Raw genomic sequence first — 18,736 nt, 5'->3', positions numbered from 1 at the left:
TCACAAATCATCATGTTACTCCGATTTAACTCTGGCTAAAATCTACTCAGAATAGAGCTATACAATAGTCTATACAATATAGTTTTGCTGTAAACATGGTGCATGCCTAGCAAATTAGCAACGTTTGTAGAAAAACACAAAGCAATTGTCATGCAAGCAAAAACAATTATAGCAAATTTCATAAATGCTGAAAATCTGAAATAAAAAGAGAAATACTGGAAATTGAGTTGTGTTGAAGGCTTCCCATCTGGTGTTTGCTCTTTTCCCATGTTGATGGACCAGAATGTCTGTCTATACACTAGTAAGGTCATTGATTTAAATGGCTTAAAAGAAAACATGCCCCAAATCAATAGTTCAGGTGGTTTTGAGGTAAGATACATTTGAATTTTCCATATTTAATGATTGAGAAGCCGATTAAAGCCCCTAATGTCGGATGGTACCAGGGTTGAGGTAAGTAAGAAGGAAGACAAGTTATGGGATTCGATGGGCGTATTTCACAAACCCTGTACTGTTTGGATGATTAAACTTTGGGGAGTAAAATGTACTTTGTCAAACAAAGCACTGAATAGAAATTGTGCTTTCATCATAGTCTTCCAATAACTTGTCCAGTAAACCTACTTATTAAAGAAGCAGATTCTATTTATACCATTATACCAATCTTTCTGCTTTCACTGACACTAAAGAACTTTGTAACTTTCTTTTCTCCTCCACTATATTTTATTCTCCTTCCCCCACATTTTATTACTTGCATAAAAGTAATAAAAGTACTTGCATAAAAGCAGCTGTTTCAGTAAAATAAGGCAGGATCTGGGCAAGGTAGACTGGAAAGTTACAACTGGGGAAATCTACAGGAGAGCAGTGGGGGGGTGTTCAAAGAGGAAATGGGAAGGGTACCGGCCCAAAATGTTCCCACGAGGATAATAGGAAGGAGTAACAAGCCCTGAGAACCATGGATGACCAGAGACATTCAGGATACGATGAGAAAGAAAGTTCAAGGGGAGCAAATCAATGGAAGCATTAGTGGAGTACAGGAAGTGCAGGATGGAGCTTAAAGCAAATACAAGAGCAAAGAGGGGATATGAGAGCTCTGGTTGGTAAAGTAGGGAAAATCCCAATATATTCCGTAAGTATATCAATGGGAAGAGGATAACCAGGGAAGGAGTAGGGCCCATTCGGGACCAAGGGGGAAATCTGTAGGTGGAGCCAGAGGATAGGGTGTTGAGCAAACACTTCACATCTGTCTTCACCCAAGAGAATGAGGTGATAAATATGGAACTCGGGAAGAGAGAGACAGTGAGGTTCTTGAGCAAATTGTCAGAAGCAATCCCAAGGTATTGGAGGTCTTGGCAGGCTTAAAAGTGGACAGATCTCCAGGTCGGATGAATTGTATCCCAGGATGCTGTGGGAAGCGACGGAGGAGATTGCAGTGTCAGGGTGCTGGTCCCCACCCTCCGGCCGTGAACATGTCTCCGGAGCTGTTCCCCTGGGTGTTCAGGTGTTGGCTGCTGTGTGTGGGAAGGTGGTGGCTTAGTGACATTGTCACTGGATTAGTAATCCAGAGACCCAGAGTAATGCTCTAGGGATCCAGGTTCAAACCCCACCACCGCAGATGGTGAAATTTGAATTCAATTTTTTTTAAAAAGCTGGAAATAAAGTCTAATGGTGACCATGAAACCACTGTTGATTGTCGTAAAACCCCATCTGATTCACAAATGTCCTTTTGAGAAGGAAATCTGTCATCCTTACCTGGTCTGGCCGACATGTGACTCCAGACCCACAGCAATGGTGTTGACTCTTAACTGCCCCCTCGAGGGCAATTAGGGATGGGCAATAAATGCTGGCAAAGCCTGCGACGCCCTCGTCCCATGAACGAATAAAAAAAATGGTGTTGCCTCCCACAGTTCAGGCACAGTGTACAGGCATCGCCGTCTGATTGGGATGCTAGGCAATGACTCCCACGTGCTACATTGCCATCCCACCCGCAGGAATCCACTTGGGTTGTGTGAAGTGCTCACTTGACTACGATTGCCAATTCCCTATCAGCTAGCCTTCTGCTGCACGGCCGGAGGCTTCGGCAGTCAGTGGGCTAGGCGGGCAGGGACAAGGGTTGCTCCCAGAATGGATCAACACGGTCCAGGGGTTGGCATGGTGCCGCCATGAGCGGTTGCCCCCCCAGTTGCCCCCTGAGCGTGTCTCCCCCCCCCCTATTCCCTTGGCAGCCACCCCTGCGGAGGGACCCCCACCCCTTGCCAAGCACTGGGGCGGCAAGCCTAGCACCCCTGGGCTCTTTGCCTGTGAGCAAAGATTGCTACTCACCTCCTCGGCTCCCACAGAAGCCATTCCGACCCAGGTTCGCGCTTTTCAAAGGGAGTGCTAATCGGTGCCAGTGTGAGCACTTGCTGGGGAGGCTGCTAAATGATGGGGGTGGGGGGGGGCATAGGATTTCATAGAATTTACAGTGCAGAAGGAGGCCATTCAGCCCATCGTGTCTGCACCGGCTCTTGGAAAGAGCACCCTACCCAAGATCAACACCTCCACCCTATTCCCATAATCCAGTAACCCCACCCAACACTAAGGGCAATTTTGGACACTAAGGGCAATTTATCATGGCCAATCCACCTAACCTGCACATCTTTGGACTGTGGGAGGAAACCGGAGCACCGGGAGGAAACACACGCAGACACGGGGAGGATGTGCAGACTCCACACAGACAGTGACCCAAGCCGGAATTGAACCTGGGACCCTGGAGCTGTGAAGCAATTGTGCTAACCACCATGCTACCGTGCTGCCGGGCTCCCGATAATTGTATGGAAGTCGATCTTAAGTGGTGACATATGGTTTCTTGCCACACTACGGCGAGATCCCGATTTTGCCTACGGGAGCAGGCCGGTTACATCGCAAACTGTTTGGCACTTGGCGCAGTTCTTGTTGTTTGCCTCTCCTGCTATTTGTCAACCTCATTTCGTTTGAGCGAGAGTGAAACAAGGCCGGAGTATCGCGCCTGCTGTATATTTTGCATAATATGTTAAAACCTAATAATATATATTTTTTTAAAGTATGTTTAAGGCTGAGATGGACATATTTTTATTCAGTAAAGGACTCGAGGGCTACAGGGATATGGGAGGAAAGTAGAGTTGAGGACAATCACATTAGTTCAGTCATGATCTTATTCACTGGGTGTCACGGTAGCACTGTGGTTAGCTCTGCGCTTCACAGCTCCAGGGTCCCAGGTTCGATGGCTGGCTTGGGTCACTGTCTGTGCGGAATCTGCACTTTCTCCTCGTGTGTCCGGGTGCTCCGGTTTCCTCCCACAGTCAAAAGGTGGTAGGTGGGGTGGATTGGCCAAAAGAAAAAAAAAAGGTTAGGTGGGGTTACTAGGTTATGGGGATATGGATGAGGTGTAGCCGGTGCAGACTGGATGGGCCAAATAGCCTCCTTCTGCACTGCAAATTCTATGAATTGCAGAGCATACTCGATGGGCCGAATGGCCTACTTCTGCTATGTTTTATGGTCTTATTCACTGCAAAAATCAGTGCAGTACTGAGGGCATCTTTCAGGGGAATTTTTAAACTTGAGGCTCCGTCCTTCAGGCGGACGCAAACATTCCAACTCTGCAGTTTTCTGATCAATATTTGTCCCTTAGTCAGCATCACAAAAACACATTCTCTGATCATTCTCACTTTGCTGTTTGTGGGCACTTGTGTGCAAATTGGCTGTGGAATTGGCTACATTTCAAAACTATTTAACTCTGTAAAGTGCGTTGGGGCAAACAGAGGACAGAAAGGCACTATATAAATGAAAGTCTTTATTGTATTATTGGGGCGGCACAATGGCACAGGGTTAGCACAGCACCAGGGACCTGGAGGTTAGGTGGATTGGCCACGCTAAATTGTCCCTTGCGGTCCAAAGATATGCAGGTTAGGTGGGTTGTGGGTTTACAGGGATAGGGTGGGGAGTGGGCCTAGGTAGGGTGCTCATTCAGAGGGTTGGTGCAGGCACGATGGGCCGAATGGCCTCCTGCACTGTAGGAATTCTCTTTTATTCTATGTTATCTAAGCAACTGAATTCAAGTAAATTTGTTTAGGTTTGGTGCCCAGTGGCCCTTGCAGTGGACGAAGTACAGTATCAAAAAAGCAGAAAGACTGACTTGTCTGTCGTCTGCTGTCAAGATAAGGGAGCCTGATGTGAATTTTGGGAGCTGGCTGAAATATTCTGGTTTCCTGGAATCCAAAGACCATGATTGTGCAGCAGCTTCATTGGCCAACCCTAGGTGCAATCACCAGGATTTGAGGAAAGGTCAGCTCAGAATTATCTTGCTCTGAGGATGTGGTTGGTGGGTTGAAATCTGACAAAGGGAGGCAAAAATTTACAAAAGAATTAACTTTGACTGCGAAAATTAGTTTTTAAATTGGTGACTTGATGTGAAGTTGCTAACTTTGGCATAAAGAATGAAAAAAGCAGAATATTGCTGATAACGATGGAAAAAGTGCTTAACTCTGTGCACGAGTCACGAAAAGGGCGACTTCAGGTACTGAAAGTGATGGTGGGGGAGAAACTTAGAAAATAAAAGCAGGAGGAGGTCATTCGGCCCTTCGAGCCTGCTCCACCATTCATTATGATCATGGCTGATCATCAAGTTCAATACCCTGATTCCCCCCCATATCCCTTGATCCCTTTAGCCCCAAGAGCAAAATCTAATTCCTTCTTGAAATTACACAACGTATTGACCTCAACTACTTTCAGGTAGAAAATTCCACAGATTCACCACTCGCTGGGTGAAGAAATTTCAGCCCTTATCCTCAAACTTTGACCCCTATTCTGGATTCCCCCACCATCGGGAACGTTCTTTCTGAATCTACCCTGTCTAACCCTGTTAGACTGTTAATGGGAGCTGTACTTTATTGTGAGAGGAAATTAACATAAAAGTAAGGACGTTATGCTTCAGTTATACAGAGTATTGGTGAGACCATAGCTTGAATACTGTCTGCGGTTTTGATCTCCTTATTTAAGGAAGGATATAAATGTGTTGGATGTGATTCAGAGAAGGTTCACTGGATTGATAGCTGGAAAGACTAACTTGTGAGGTTGGACAAGCTGGGCTTCTTTCCACTGGAGTGTAGAAGAGTGAGGGGTGACTTAATTGAAGTAAATAAGGTACTGAATAGTATTGACAAGGTACACTTGAAAGGATGTTTCCTCTTGTGGGGGTGTCCAGAGGTGGCGGCATCGTGGTATTGTCGCTGGACTAGTAATCCAGAGACCCAGGATAATGACCTGGGAACCCAGGTTCGAATTCCACCATGGCAGATGATTGATTTAAACTCAATAAAATATCTGGAATTGAAAGTCTAAGGACCATTAGTCGATTGTCCTATGAACCCACCTGGTTCACTAATGTCCTTTAGGGAAGGAAATCTGCCGTCCTCACCTGGTCTGGCCTACATGTGACTCCAGACCCACAACAATGTGGTTAACTCTTAAATGCCCCCTGAAACGGCCTAGCAAGCCACGCAGTTGTATTCAACTACTACAAAATCACAAAAATGGAATGAAACCGGACGGACCACCTGGCATCGAACCAGGCACCGGAAACGATGGCAGCAAACCCAGCCCTGTCGACCCTACTAAGTTCTCCTGACTAACATCTGGGGGCTTGTGCCAAAGTTGGGAGAGCTGTCTCTCAGACTAGTTAAGCAACAGCCTGACATAGTCATACTCACAGAATCATACCTTTCAGACATTATCCCAGACAGCACTATCACCATTCCTGGGTAGGTCCTGTTTCACCGACAGGACAGACCCAGCAGAGGTGGCAGCACAGTGGTATCCAGTCAGGAGGAAGTTGCCCTGGGAGTCCTCAACATCGACTCTGGACCCCATGAAGTCTCATGGCTTCAGGTTAAACATGGGCAAGGCATCCTGATTACCACACACTGGCCACCATTAGCTGATGAATCAGTACTCCTCCATATTGAACACCACTTAGAGGAAGCACTGGAGGTGGCAAGGGGGCAGAATATGCTCCAGGTGGTGGACTTCAATGTCCATCACCAAGAGTGGCTGGGTACTACCACCACAGATCAAGCTGGCTGGGTCCGAAAGGACATAGCTGCTAGACTTGGACTGCAGCAGATGGTGAGGGAACCAACAAGAGGGAAAAATATACTTGACCTCATCCTCACCCATCTGCCTGCTGCCGATGCATCTATCTATGATCGAAGTGACAACTGCACAGTCCTTCTGGAGATAAAGTGCCATCTTCACATTAAGGATACCGTCCATTGTGTTGTGTGGCACTACCGCTGTATTAAATGGGATAGACTTCGAACAGATCTAGCAAATCAAAACTGGGCATCCATGAGGCGATGTGGGCCTTCAGCAGCAGAATTGTATTCAACCACAATCTGCAACCCCTTGGTGCTGCATATCCCCCACTCTACCATTACTACCTAGCCAGGGGATCAACCAAAGAACTATCCTGGACAATCACCCACGTCGACACTACCACCAAGAAAGCACAACAGCGCCTAAACTTTGTAAGGAAACTTAAGGAAATTCGGCAGGTCCACACTGACTCTTACCAACTTCTGCAGAAACACCATAGAAAGCATCGTATCTGGCTGAATTGCTGCCTGGTTTGACTCCAACCAGCGGAGAGTTAGTTTTCCCCCTGATTCCCATTGACTCCCATTTAGCTAGGGCAGCTGGTTATGCTGTTTGACACACGGGTAGTCCTGTGTTGTAGCTTCCCCAGGTCGACACTGCTCGGCCCAAGACCGCAAGAAACGTCAGAGAGTCGTGAACACAGCCCAGTCCATCACATGAACCTGCCTCCCATCCATTGACTCTTATCTACACCTTCCGCTGCCTGGGGAAAGCGGGCAGCATAATCAAAGACTCCTCCCACCCGGCTTACTCACTCTTCCAACTTTTTCCAAAAGCAGGAGATAGAAAAGTCTGAGAACACGCACGAACAGATTCAAAAACAGCTTCTTCCCCGCTGTTACCAGACTCCTAAACAACCCTCTTATGGACTGACCTCATTAACACTACACCCTGTATGCTTCATCCGATGCCGGTGCTTATGTAGTTACATTGTGTACCATGTGTTGCCCTATTATGTATTTTCATTTTTATTTTATTTTATTTTCATGTACTAAATGATCTGTTTGAGTTGCTCGCAGAAAAATACTTTTCACTGTACCTTGGTACACGTGACAATAAACAAATCCAATCCAACTGTAGTTCAATGAAGAGTGCAGGAGAGCACCCCTTGACATTCAACATCCCTGAATTCCTCACAATCAACATCCTGGGGGTTACCATTGATCAGAAACTGAAGTGGACTAGACATATTAATACTGTGGCTACCAGGGCAGGTCAAAGACTTGGAATCCTATGATGAGTAACTCACCTCCTGACCCCTGACCCCCACCCCCATGCCTGTCCACCATCTACAAGGCACGCCAGGAGTGTAATGGAATACTCTCCACTTGCCTGGATGAGTGCAGCTCCAAAAACACACAAGAAGCTCGATACCATCCAGGACAAGCAGCCCGCTTGATTGCTCCTCCTTCCACAAAGATTCAAACGCTTCAACGCTGACTAACCGTGTCAGCCATCTACAAGATGCACTGCAGTAACTCACCAAGGTTCCTGAGACAAAACCGTCCAAACCCACGACCACTACCATCTAGAAAGACAAGAGCAACAAATACCTGGGAACCTCACCGCCTGGAGGTTCCCCTCCCAAGTCACTCACCACCCTGACTTGGAAATATATCACCGTTCCTTCACTGTCGCTCGGGCAACATCTTGGAATTTCCTCCCTAACAGCACAGTGGGTGTACCAACAACGGACAGACTGCAGCGGTTCAAGAAGGCAACTTATGACTACCTCCTGAAGGGCAAATAGGGATGGGCAATAAATGCTGGCCCAATCAGCGACGCCCACATCTCGTAAATTAATTTTTTTTAAAAACTAAGGGGCACAGTTTTAAAATTAGGTTCAGTTTTAAAATAAAAGGCAGACAGAAAGCGCACTCAGTAATCTTTGCGCAGGTGAAGGAGACACATCCTGAGTGAGTGAGACACATCCAGAGTGGGAATTGGAAGTTGGTAATTTGGTGCAGTGAGATAATCAGGAAAGGTAAGTGGTAAGTCTATTGTTGCTGTTTTTCAGTTAAAAGTGCAGTGTGTAGCTTAGTGTCTGATTGGCTGAAGCTGCCCCCACCCTAATTGCTGAGAGGCAGTTATCTGTCAGTCACCTGAAGCCTGCTTAGTGGCACAAGGGTGTACATTGTATTCTTCTGTTTGAAGCTTAAGTAGTGTGAGTCACCCTGGTTAGCTGAGTTCTGTATAAAAGACAGCGCGCAGTAAGCTTTGTGCAGGTGAAGGAGCCACATCCTGAGTGAGTGAGACACATCCAGAGTGGGAATTGGAACTTGGTAATTTGGTGTAGTGAGGTAATTCAGTGCAGAGTGGGAGAAGGTGGCCTGCAACTGTTAATCTGCAGCGAGAGACCAGAGAGCATCCTGGGAAGGTAAGTGATTTGTATTACCGTTTCAAATTGTGTGTGTGTGTGGGGCGGGGGGGGGGGAGAGAAACTAAGTGACATCACAGTAAAGCTGTGACCTGATTGGCTGGTTGGGAATCTGTTAAATTTGAAAAAAAAATAATCTTGCAAAAAAATCTAACCTGATTAACCAGATAGTGGAGTAACTAAACCTGAGGGCAGAGATGGGTATTTAGCATTTAAATTTACAGTAAAAGTCATCTAGCGTCATAGTCATATAGTTAATTGTAACTGAATCTAACAATAATTCAAGTGTTTATTTTTAATTAATTAATGCTTAAATGTGAGATGTGGCAGATCTGTGACATTTCCAGCGTTCCAGTCGACTATATCTGCAACAAGTGTAACCAATGGCAGCTCCTCTTAGACCGCGTGGTTCGGTTGGATCAGTAATTGGATGCACTTAGGCGCGTGCAGGTGGCGGAAAGTGTCATAGATAGGAGTTATAGAGATGTGGTCACACCCAAGGTGCAGGCAGAGAGATGGGTGACCACCAGAAGGGGCAGGCAGTCAGTGCAGGAATCCCCCGCGGTTGTCCCCCTCTCGAACAGGTATACCACTTTGGATACTGTTGGGGGGGAATAGCCGTTCAGGGGAAAACAACATCCAGAGCAGTGGCAGCACGGCTGCATCTGATGTTCAGCAGGGAGGGTCAAAGCGCAGAAGAGCAATAGTCATAGGGGACTCTTTTGGATTTCGGCGGCAGCGGTACGCAGGGGCCCTCTGGGAGGTGAGTACTTACTTTAAAACCACTTACCTTTACAGGAGCAGCCCTTTGGATTTCGGCAGCAGCGGTGCGCAGGGGCCTTCTGGGAGGTGAGTACTTACTTTAAAACCACTTACCTTTACAGGAGCAGCCCTTTGGATTTCGGCGGCAGCGGTGCGTAGGGGCCTTCTGGGAGGTGAGTACTTACTTTAAAACCACTTACCTTTACAGGAGCAGCCCTTTGGATTTTGGCGGCAGCGGTGCGCAGGGGCCCTCTGGGAGGTGAGTACTTACTTTAAAACCACTTACCTTTACAGGAGCAGCCCTTTGGATTTCGGCGGCAGCGGTGCGCAGGGGCCTTCTGGGAGGTGAGTACTTACTTTAAAACCACTTACCTTTACAGGAGCAGCCCTTTGGATTTTGGCGGCAGCGGTGCGCAGGGGCCTTCTGGGAGGTGAGTACTTACTTTAAAACCACTTACCTTTACAGAAGCAGCCCTTTGGATTTCGGCGGCAGCGGTGCGCAGGGGCCCTCTGGGAGGTGAGTACTTACTTTAAAAAGCCTTACCTGGTCCCGTGTCTGTTCTTTTCTGTTTTATTTGTTTTTATATAAGGCGGGAACCGGAAGTTCGACCCGCGGACCTCTGGGAAGTCTTCCCCCCCCCCCCCCCCCCCCCCCCCCCCAACCAATAAATTCTGGTGGAGAGGAAACCCGAGACAATACACGTGTAGTGTCTCCCACCCGCCCTCCTCCTCTAACCTAATAATAAGACCCATTGGTGTAAGGTAAGTGCCATATTATATTATTATTATATTATTAGCATTGTGCAGGTCAAGGTTCGGAGGTGGAGGAGCAGTCTCTGTCAGCGAGAGAACCTGAGAACATCTAAGACACTCAGAAGGTAAGAAGGTAAGTAAGTGCTTTTTACTTATTTTTACTTTTATACCTTTTTTCAAATTGTGTGTGTCGGGGGGAAACTGAAGTGACATCACAGAAAAGCTGTGGCCAGAGTGGCTGGTTGGGATTCTACCCTAAATTTAAAAAAAATTTGAGTATTTGGTAACTAATTAAACATAATAACTTAATTATAATTTAGAGGGATATCTAAGCCAGAGATCGGAGAGTACTATAGTTAGCTATCGCATTTCTATTAGAAATCTAGTGCTAGGAAACAGATAGTTGACAGTAACTTTGAAATTAAAAAAATATATATTTTTAAAAAAAGACAAATTTTAATTTTAATTTTAATTAATTGACGCAATGTCAGTTAGAGGGGTACTGTGCTCTGACTGTGAGATGTGGCAGGTCCGGGAGGCTTCCAGCGTTCCGGATGGCTTCATCTGCAGAAAGTGCACCCAATTGGAGCTCCTCACAGCCCGCATGGTTCGGTTGGAGCAGCAATTGGATGCACTTAGGAGCATGCAGGTGGCGGAAAGCGTCATAGATCGCAGTTATGTAAATGTGGTCACACCCAAGGTGCAGGCAGAGAAATGGGTGACCACCAGAAAGGGCAGGCAGTCAGTGCAGGAATCCCCTGTGGTTGTCCCCCTCTCGAACAGATATACCCCTTTGGATACTGTCGGGGGGGGATAGCCTATCAGGGGGAAACAGCAGCAGCCAGAGCAGTGGCACCACGGCTGGCTCTGATTTTCAGAAGGGAGGGTCAAAGCGCAGAAGAGTAATAGTAATAGGGGACTCTATAGTCAGGGGCACAGATAGGCGCTTCTGTGGACGTGAAAGAGACTCCAGGATGGTATGTTGCCTCCCTGGTGCCAGGGTCCAGGATGTCTCCGAACGGGTAGAGGGCATCCTGAAGGGGGAGGGCAAACAGGCAGAGGTCGTTGAACATATTGGTACTAATGACATAGGCAGGAAGGGGCATGAGGTCCTGCAGCAGGAGTTCAGGGAGCTAGGCAGAAAGTTAAAAGACAGGACCTCGAGGGTTGTAATCTCGGGATTACTCCCTGTGCCACGTGCCAGTGAGGCTAGAAATAGGAAGATAGAGCAGATAAACACGTGGCTAAACAGCTGGTGTAGGAGGGAGGGTTTCCATTATCTGGACTACTGGGAGCTCTTCCGGGGCAGATGTGACCTGTATAAGAAGGACGGGTTGCATCTAAACCGGAGAGGCATAAATATCCTGTCCGCGAGGTTTGCTAGTGTCACACGGGAGGGTTTAAACTAGTATGGCAGGGGGGTGGGCACGGGAGCAATAGGTCAGAAGGTGAGAGCATTGAGGGAGAACTAGGGAATAGGGACAGTGTGGCTCTGAGGCAGAGCAGACGGGGAGAAGTTGCTGAACACAGCTGGTCTGGTGGCCTGAAGTGCATATGTTTTAATGCAAGGAGCATTACGGGTAAGGCAGATGAACTTAGAGCTTGGATTAGTACTTGGAACTATGATGTTGTGGCCATTACAGAGACCTGGTTGAGGGAAGGGCAGGATTGGCAGCTAAACGTTCCAGGATTTAGATGTTTCAGGCGGGATAGAGGGGGATGTAAAAGGGGAGGTGGAGTTGCGCTACTTGTTCGGGAGAATATCACAGCTGTACTGCGAGAGGACACCTCAGAGGGCAGTGAGGCTATATGGGTAGAGATCAGGAATAAGAAGGGTGCAGTCACAATGTTGGGGGTATACTACAGGCCTCCCAACAGCCAGCGGGAGATAGAGGAGCAGATAGGTAGACAGATTTTGGAAAAGAGTAAAAACAACAGGGTTGTGGTGATGGGAGACTTCAACTTCCCCAATATTGACTGGGACTCACTTAGTGCCAGGGGCTTAGACGGGGCGGAGTTTGTAAGGAGCATCCAGGAGGGCTTCTTAAAACAATATGTAGACAGTCCAACTAGGGAAGGGGCGGTACTGGACCTGGTATTGGAATGAGCCCGGCCAGGTGGTAGATGTTTCAGTAGGGGAGCATTTCGGTAACAGTGACCACAATTCAGTAAGTTTTAAAGTACTGGTGGACAGGGATAAGAGTGGTCCGATGATGAATGTGCTAAATTGGGGGAAGGCTAATTATAACAATATTAGGCGGGAACTGAAGAACATAGATTGGGGGCGGATGTTTGAGGGCAAATCAACATCTGACATGTGGGAGGCTTTCAAGTGGCAGTTGAAAGGAATACAGGACCGGCATGTTCCTGTGAGGAAGAAAGATAAATACGGCAATTTTCGGGAACCTTGGATGACGAGTGATATTGTAGGCCTCGTCAAAAAGAAAAAGGAGGCATTTGTCAGGGCTAAAAGGCTGGGAACAAACGAAGCCTGCGTGGAATATAAGGAAAGTAGGAAGGAACTTGAGCAAGGAGTCAGGAGGGCTAGAAGGGGTCACGAAAAGTCATTGGCAAATAGGGTTAAGGAAAATCCCAAGGCTTTTTACACGTACATAAAAAGCAAGAGGGTAGCCAGGGAAAGGGTTGGCCCACTGAAGGATAGGCAAGGGAATCTGTGTGGAGCCAGAAGAAATGGGCGAGGTACTAAATGAATACTTTGCATCAGTATTCACCAAAGAGAAGGAATTGGTAGATGTTTAGTCTGGAGAAGGGGGTGTAGATAGCCTGGGTCACATTGTGATCCAAAAAGACGAGGTGTTGGGTGTCTTGAAAAATATTAAGGTCGATAAGTCCCCAGGGCCTGATGGGATCTACCCCAGAATACTGAAGGAGGCTGGAGTGGAAATTGCTGAGGCCTTGACAGAAATCTTTGGATCCTCGCTGTCTTCAGGGGATGTCCCGGAGGACTGGAGAATAGCCAATGTTGTTCCTCTGTTTAAGAAGGGTAGCAAGGATAATCCCGGAAACTACAGGCCGGTGAGCCTTACTTCAGTGGTAGGGAAATTACTGGAGAGAATTCTTCGAGACAGGATCTACTCCCATTTGGAAGCAAATGGACGTATTAGTGAGAGGCAGCACGGTTTTGTGAAGGGGAGGTCGTGTCTCACTAACTTGATAGAGTTTTTCGAGGAGGTCACTAAGATGATTGATGCAGGTAGGACAGTAGATGTTGTCTATATGGACTTCACTAAGGCCTTTGACAAGGTCCCTCATGGTAGACTAGTACAAAAGGTGAAGTCACACGGGATCAGGGGTGAGCTGGCAAGGTGGATACAGAACTGGCTAGGCCATAGAAGGCAGAGAGTAGCAATGGAGGGATGCTTTTCTAATTGGAGGGCTGTGACCAGTGGTGTTCCACAGGGATCAGTGCTGGGACCTTTGCTCTTTGTAGTATATATAAATGATTTGGAGGAAAATGTAACTGGTCTGATTAGTAAGTTTGCAGACGACACAAAGGTTGGTGGAATTGCGGATAGCGATGAGGACTGTCGGAGGATACAGCAGGATTTAGATTGTCTGGAGACTTGGGCGGAGAGATGGCAGATGGAGTTTAATCCGGACAAATGTGAAGTAATGCATTTTGGAAGGTCTAATGCAGGTAGGTAATATACAGTGAATGGTAGAACCCTCAAGAGTATTGAAAGTCAAAGAGATCTAGGAGTACAGGTCCACAGGTCATTGAAAGGGGCAACACAGGTGGAGAAGGTAGTCAAGAAGGCATACGGCATGCTTGCCTTCATTGGCCGGGGCATTGAGTATAAGAATTGGCAAGTCATGTTGCAGCTGTATAGAACCTTAGTTAGGCCACACTTGGAGTATAGTGTTCAATTCTGGTCGCCACACTACCAGAAGGATGTGGAGGCTTTAGAGAGGGTGCAGAAGAGATTTACCAGAATGTTGCCTGGTATGGAGGGCATTAGCTATGAGGAGCGATTGAATAAACTCGGTTTGTTCTCACTGGAACGAAGGAGGTTGAGGGGAGACCTGATAGAGGTATATAAAATTATGAGGGGCATAGACAGAGTGGATAGTCAGAGGCTTTTCCCCAGGGTAGAGGGGTCAATTACTAGGGGGCATAGGTTTAAGGTGAGAGGGGCAAGGTTTAGAGTAGATGTACGAGGCAAGTTTTTTACGCAGAGGGTAGTGGGTGCCTGGAACTCGCTACCGGAGGAGGTAGTGGAAGCAGGGACGATAGGGACATTTAAGGGGCATCTTGACAAATATATGAATAGGATGGGAATAGAAGGATACGGACCCAGGAAGTGTAGAAGATTGTAGTTTAGTCGGGCAGCATGGTCGGCACGGGCTTGGAGGGCCGAAGGGCCTGTTCCTGTGCTGTACATTTCTTTGTTCTTTGTTTGTATAGTCAGGGCCACAGATAGGCGCTTCTGTGGACGTGAAAGAGACTCCATGATGGTATGTTGTCTTTTTGGTGCCATGGTCCAGGATGTCTCCAAATGGGTAGCGGGCTTCCTGAAGGGGGAGGGCAAACAGGCAGAGGTCGATGTACATATTGGTACTAACGACATAGGCAGGAAGGGGCATGAGGTCCTGCAGCAGGAGTTCAGGGAGCTGGGCAGAAAGTTAAAAGACAGGACCTCTAAGGTTGTAATCTCGGGATTACTCCCTGTGCCCCGTGCCAGTGAGGCTAGAAATAGGAAGATAGAGCAGCTAAACACGTGGCTAAACAGTTGGTGTAGGACGGAAGGTTTCCGTTATCTGGACCACTGGGAGCTCTTCCGGGGCAGGTGTGACCTGTATAAGGACGGGTTGTATCTAAACTGTAGAGGCGTAAATATCCTGGCTGCGAGGTTTGCTATTGTCACACGGGAGGGTTTAAACTAGTATGGCAGGGGGGTGGGGACCGGAGCAATAGGTCAGAAGGTGAAAAGATTGAGGGAGAACTAGGGAATAGGGCCAGTATGGCTCGAAGGAAGAGCAGACAGGGAAATGTTGCTGAAAACAGCGGGACTGGTGGCCTGAAGTGCATATGTTTTAATGCAAGAAGTATAGCAGGTAATGCAGAGGAACTTAGAGCTTGGATTTGTATTTGGAACTATGATGTTGTTGCCATTACAGAGACCTGGTTGAGGGAAGGGCAGGATTGGCAGCTAAACGTTCCAGGATTTAGATATTTCAGGCAGGATAGAGAGGGATGTATAAGGGGTGGAGGAGTTGCGCTACAGGTTCGGGAGAATATCACAGCTGTACTGCGGGAGGACACCTCAGTGGGCAACGAGGCTATATGGGTAGAGATCAGGAATATGAAGCGTGCAGTCACAATGTTGGGGGGTTTACTACAGGCCACCAGAGGAGCAGATAGGTAGACAGATTTTGGAAACGAGTAAAAGCAACAGGGTTGTTGTGATGGGAGACTTTAACTTCCCCAATATTGACTGGGACTCACTTAGTGCCAGGGGCTTGGACGGGGCAGAGTCTGTAAGGAGTATCCAGGAGGTCTTCTTGAAACAATATGTAGATAGTCCAACTAGGGAAGGGGCTATACTGGACCTGGTATTGGGGAATGAGCCCGGCCAGGTGGTCGAAGTTTCAGTGGGGGAGCATTTTGGGAACAGTGACCACAATTCAGTCAGTTTTAAAGTGCTGGTGGACAAGGATAAGAGTGGTCCGAGGGTGAATGTGCTAAATTGGGGGAAGGCTAATTATAACAATATTAGGCGGGAACTGAAGAACCTAAATTGGGGCAGATGTTTGAGGGTAAATCAACATCTGACATGTGGGAGGCTTTCAAATGTCAGTTGAAAGGAATTTAGGACTGGCATGTTCCTTTGCGGAAAAAGGATAAATACGGCAAATTACAGGAATCTTGGATAACGAGAGTTATTGCAGACCTCGTCAAAAAGAAAAAGGAGGCATTTGTCAGAGCTAGAAGGCTAGGAACAGACGAATCCTGTGTGGAATATAAGGAAAGTAGGAAGGAACTTAAGCAAGGAGTCAGGAGGGCTAAAAGGGACCTTGAAAAGTCACTGGCAAATAGGGTTAAGGAAAATCCCAAGGCTTTTTTCAGATACATAAAAAATAAGAGAGTTGCCAGGGACAAGGTTGGCCCACTGAAGGACAGGTGAAGGAATCTATGTGTGGAGCCAGAGGAAATGGGCGAGGTAATAAATGAATACTTTGCATCAGTATTCACCAAAGAGAAGGAATTGGTGGATGTTGAGTCTGGAGAAGGGTATGTAGATCGCCTGGGTCACAGTGAGATCCAAAAAGACGAGGTGTTGGGCGTCTTGAAAAATATTACGGTGGATAAGTCCCCAGGGCCTGATGGGAACTACCCCAGAATACTGAAGGAGGCAAGAGAGGAAATTGCTGAGGCCTTGACAGAAATCTTTGGGTCCTCACTGTCTTCAGGTGACGTCCCGGAGGACAATAGCTAATGTTGTTCCTTTGTTTAAGAAGGGTAGCAAGGATAATCCAGGGAACTACAGGCTGGTGAGCCTTACTTCAGTGGTAGGGAAATTACTGGGGAGAATTCTTCGAGACAGGATCTACTCCCATTTGGAAGGAAATGGACGTATTAGCAAGAGGCAGCACGGTTTTGTGAAGGGGAGGTTGTGTCTCACTAACTTGATCGAGTTTTTCGAGGCGGTCACAAAGATGATTGATGCAGGTAGGGCAGTGGATGTTGTCTATATGGACTTCAGTAAGGCCTTTGACAAGGTCCCTCATGGCAGACTCGTACAAAAGGTGAAATCACGTGGGATCAGGGGTGAGCTGGCAAGGTGGATACAGAACTGGCTAGGTCATAGAAGGCAGAGAGTAGCAATGACATAGACATAGAATTTACAGTGCAGAGGGAGGCCATTCGGCCCATCGAGTCTGCACCGGCTCTTGGAAAGAGCACCCTACCCAAGGTCAACACCTCCACCCGATCCCCATAACCCAGTAACCCCACCCAACACTAAGGGCAATTTTGGACACTCAGGGCAATTTAGCATGGCCAACCCACCTAACCTGCACATCTTTGGACTGTAGGAGGAAACCGGAGCACCCGGAGGAAACCCACGCCCACACGGGGAGGATGTGCAGTCTCCGCACAGACAGGGTGGTTATTGCCAAGGGTGCTTTTCTGATTGGAGGGCTGTGACTAATGGTGTTCCGCAGGGATCAGTGCTGGGGCCTTTGCTATTCGTAGTATATATAAATGATTTGGAGGAAAATGTAACTGGTCTGATTAGTAAGTTTGCAGATGACACAAAGGTTGGTGGAATTGCGGATAGCGATGAGGACTGTCAGAGGATACAGCAGGATTTAGATTGTTTGGAGACTTGGGCGGAGAGATGGCAGATGACGTTTAATCCGGACAAATGTGAGGGAATGCATTTTGGAAGGTCTAATGCAGATAGGGAATATACAGTGAATGGTAGAACCCTCAAGGGTATTGACCGTCAGAGAGATCTAGGTGTACACGTCCACAGGTCACTGAAAGGGGCAACACAGGTGGAGAAGGTAGTCAAGAATTGGGCAGCACGGCAGCATTGTGGATAGCACAATTGTTTCACAGCTCCAGGGTCCCAGGTTCGATTCCGGCTTGGGTCACTGTGCGGAATCTGCACATCCTCCCCGTGTCTGCGTGGGTTTCCTCCGGGTGCTCCGGTTTCCTCCCACAGTCCAAAGATGTGCAGGTTAGGTGGATTGGCCATGGTAAATTGCCATTAGTGTCCAAAATTGCCCTTAGTATTGGGTAGGGTTACTGGGTTATGGGGATAGGGTAGAGGTGTGGACCTCGGATAGGGTGCTCTTTCCAAGAGCCGGTGCAGACTCGATGGGCCGAATGGCCTCCTTCTGCACTGTAAATTCTGTGAAAGAAGGCATACGGCATGCTTGCCTTCATTTGCCGGGCATTGAGTATAAAAATTGGCAAGTCATGTTGCAGCTGTATAGAACCTTAGTTAGGCCACACTTGGAATATAGTGTTCAATTCTGATCGCCACAGGTATGGAGGACATTAGCTATGAGGAGCGGTTGAATAAACTCTGTTTGTTCTCACTGGAACGAAGGAGGTTGAGGGGTGACCTGATAGAGGTCTACAAAATTATGAGGGGCATAGACAGAGTGGATAGTCAGAGGCTTTTCCCCAGGGTAGAGGGGTCAATTACTAGGGGGCATAGGTTTAAGGTGCGAGGGGCAAGATTTGGAGGAGATGTACAAGGCAAGTTTTTTTATACAGAGGGTAGTGGATGCCTGGAACTCGCTGTCGGAGGTGGTGGTGGAAGCAGGGACGATAGTGACATTTAAGGGGCATCTTGACAAATACATGAATAGGATGGGAATAGAGGGATACGGACCCAGGAAGTGTAGAAGATTTTAGTTTAGACGGGCAGCAAGGTCGGCACAGGCTTGGAGGGCCGAAGGGCCTGTTCCTGTGCTGTACTTTTCTTTGTTCTTTGTTCGAGGAGTTGTCCCTACGGGATACCGATAGGGAAATTACTTCATGGTTGTGTAAATTTGGAACTCTTTACCTCAAGTCGGTGCGAGCGGCGTCATTGAATATTTTTCAGGCATTTGTGAATAGATTCTTGTTTGGCACGCTAATCAACGTTTATCAGTAGTAGATGGGAATGTGGAACTCGCAACACAAACAGATCAGCCATGATC

At 47.5% G+C, this 18,736-nt stretch overlaps 1 protein-coding gene across 9 annotated transcripts in view; it reads left to right on the top strand.

The window, feature by feature from the left end:
- LOC140411160 (serine/threonine-protein kinase MRCK alpha-like) overlaps positions 1 to 18,736 on the top strand; it is a 900,765-nt gene that overhangs the window by 251,682 nt on the left and 630,347 nt on the right. The window lies entirely within an intron of this gene.

Source organism: Scyliorhinus torazame, chromosome 4 (genome assembly GCF_047496885.1).
Source record: "Scyliorhinus torazame isolate Kashiwa2021f chromosome 4, sScyTor2.1, whole genome shotgun sequence".
In the NCBI taxonomy this organism is placed as follows: domain Eukaryota; kingdom Metazoa; phylum Chordata; class Chondrichthyes; order Carcharhiniformes; family Scyliorhinidae; genus Scyliorhinus; species Scyliorhinus torazame.
The sequence above is the reverse complement of the archived record's forward strand: the minus strand, read 5'-3'. Positions and strand labels throughout refer to the sequence as shown.